At 47.8% G+C, this 3,161-nt stretch overlaps 1 protein-coding gene across 4 annotated transcripts in view; it reads right to left on the reverse strand.

The window, feature by feature from the left end:
- Positions 1-3,161, reverse strand: part of SLC22A15 (solute carrier family 22 member 15) — a 128,428-nt gene that overhangs the window by 73,182 nt on the left and 52,085 nt on the right. The window lies entirely within an intron of this gene.

Here is a 3,161-nt window from a genome sequence, read left to right on the forward strand (position 1 = left end):
CTCCAGCAGCACAATTCAAATGCATCGGTTCTTCCTTCGTCTTCCTTATTCAGTGTCCAACCTTCACATGCATACGAGGCAATGGAAAACACCCTGGCTTGGGGCAGGTCCACCTTAGTCCTTAAAGTAATGTCCTTGCTTTTCAATACTCTAAAGAGGTCTTGTGCAGCAGATTTACCAAATGCAACTTGTCTTTGATCTCTTCACGGCTGCTTCCAAGAGCACTGATTGTGGATCCAAGTAAGACAAAATCCTTGACAACTTCAACCTTGTCTCCACGTGTCACGAGGTTCCTTCTTGGTCTAGTTGTGAGGGCTTGGGTCTTCTTTCCATTGGGTTGTCATCCGTACTGAAGCCTCTCAAACCACTTGAGTTTTGCTTGTGCTGCTACAGGCTTAGGCCTTCCAAATAAGTGGCATCTACAGTGGCAAACCTTGGACCACACCTTGGTAAGTAAAACGCACTGCCTCTGAGCAGACTCCTCTCATGGGGGCCCTGCAGGGCAGAGCAGAACTGCCCTGTGGGCTTCTGAGGCTGTGGATCTTTATGAAAGCAAAAACCCTGTCTTCTGCCTACAGAGCAGCTGGTGGATCCAAACTGCTGACTCTAGTCAGCAGCCCAACACATAACCCATTCTGCCACCAGGGTGGCTGCCCAGTGAGTAGAATCTGATTGAAGATCTATTCCATGTATGAGCCATGTGCATTAAAGTGCTACAGGTGCATTAAAGTGCTACCTTTACAGCATGGGGGTGGGTGGGAGGGAGTCCATACCCTTGGGTGAATGTTTTATTTAAGTGGTTTAAAATGGATTCCTTTACATTGATTAAAATCAGAGGTCTGACACCTCAGGACAGAAAAGTCCTTCATCGGCCACATTAAAAAGTCCTGGAGAAATTGTGAACACGCAGTTTGCAGAAGGCTGTGGATGGCAGTGGAAGCCCAGATCCATTTTCAGGGTCCATGTGCTGATTAAGCCTCACGTGAATCCCCTCTGATCACAGTGCAGGGATGTGAACAGCCTTGTCATGAGACAGAGAGCAATGGAAGGTCGATTACGGCAGGTGCAGTCAGGTGTCGTTAAGAAAGGTATACAGCAGGGTTGCATCCTCTCACCGTACTTGTTCAACTTTTATACACTGAGCACACCATCAGAGAAGATGGCTCATATGAAGAAGAGTGTGACACCGGGATCGGAGGAAGGCTGATTAACAACCTGGCATATGCAGGTGACACCACCTTGCTTGCCCACATGAGGAGCATTGCTGAGGAAGATCAAGGATTGCAGTCTTCAGCATGGAGTGGGACCCAGTGGAAAGAAGAACAGAATCCTCACAACCGGACCACTAGGTAATATCATGATAAGCAGACAAAACTGACGTTGTCAAGGATTCTGTCTATTTGGATCCAGAATCCGTGCTCATGGAAGCTGCGGTCAAGAGATCAAAAGACAAGTTGCATTAAGTAAATCTGCGACACAAGACCTCTTCAGAGTTTAAAAAACAAACAAGCATGTCACTTTGAAGACTACTCTGCTGGTAGCCTAAGCCGTGGGATCTTCAATCGCCTCACTTGCTTGTGACCGTCTGACACGGCTGGACGTAGACTGAAGCCGACCGGTGCATTGGAATGGTGCTGGAGGAGACTGCTAACAGGACAAGCAAGTCTGGGTGGGAAGATGCGCGACCACAGTGCTCCTGAGAGGCAGAGCTGGCGAGACTTCCTCTTACATGCTTTGTGAGCGGAGGCCGGTCCCGGGGGAGGACGTCCTGCTCGGTAAAGGAGAAAGGTGGAGAAGGAGAGGGAGGGAGAGGCTCTCAAGGAGAGGATGGACACAGTAGTAGCTGCACAGGAACAACTGTGAGGGTGACGCCGGCCAGAGCAGTGGTTCATTCTGGTGTGCTTCGGGTTGCTATGGGTCAGAACCGACGCCACGGCACCTAACAACAACAGTCACCGGAAATGTAATACCTTATCATTTAAACTCCCTTTTGACCGCTTTACAGTTGTTGCAAGTTTTAATATTGTCTAGTTCCATTTTGACTGAGGTTTTGTCTAGTCATCGTTGCTAGTGTTTTTTTTTTTTTCTTGTTTGTTTGCTTCCTGTTTGTGTTTTGTATGATTTTCTGTACTTGAAATCCAAGATGGGTCAATCTAGGGCAGCAGTTACCAACCTGTGGGTCGCGACCCCTTTGGGGGTCGAACGACCCTTTCACGGGGGTTGCCCAATTCATAACAGTAGCAAAATGACAGTGATTAAGTAGCAATGAAAATAATTTTATGGTTGGGGGGTCACCACCACATGAGGAACTGTATGAAAGGGTCACGGCGTTAGGAAGGTCGAGCACCACTGATCTAGAGAGACAGTAACTGGATTAACAAGTACCGAGGGCAGGGGGGACAGGGGGAGATGAGAAGCTAACTGCAATGAGGGCAAAAATAACAAGTTGTGAGACTGATTGTGGTGACAATGGCACAGATCTTAATATGACTGAACGATTTAAGAAGCATGATGTATGAAGTACATGCCAATAAAACTATTTTTTACGAAAATAATTTGGGGAGAGTGTTAGGGTAAAAGTACACGAAATAAACATAAACTTCATGGAGCCAAAGGGTAGAATGTTGTGTATTGAATTGTGTGTGTGTCCCCAAAATGCTGTAAATCCTAAACTCCTATACCTGTGGATGTAATAACATTAAAAATAATAATAATAATCCAACCACCACCACTACCATCCCCTAATACCCCAAAAAAGGCCTGTAGGCCTACAGGCATGCAGGGTTGGCTCACCCCATAGCCTTGGGTGTTTTAGCGGTCCCTGGGGGCATCTTCCAAAAAACTCCACTGCCTTGTAGTCAGTGCCGACTCACGGCTGGCCTGTAAGACAGGGTAGAGCTGCCCGGGTGGGTTTCCCAGGTTGTGACTCTTCACTGGAGTAGAAAGCCCCATCTTTCTCCCCAAGAGGAGCTGGTGGTTTTGAACTGCTGACACAGTGAATCGCAGGGCAATGTGTAGCCACTAAACCACCAGGGCTCGTGGGGAACATCTTAGGTGAGCCACTTGTAAAAGCCTGCGCTGACCTCCTAAAGGCCTTCCACAATGTTTCCGTGCCAACATCCACCTAACGGGTATGAACTAGTCTGTTACTGCGTCCAGGC

This window comes from Echinops telfairi, unplaced genomic scaffold, assembly GCF_000313985.2.
Source record: "Echinops telfairi isolate 266 unplaced genomic scaffold, ASM31398v2 ScPeMD7_7466;HRSCAF=8504, whole genome shotgun sequence".
NCBI lineage: Eukaryota > Metazoa > Chordata > Mammalia > Afrosoricida > Tenrecidae > Echinops > Echinops telfairi.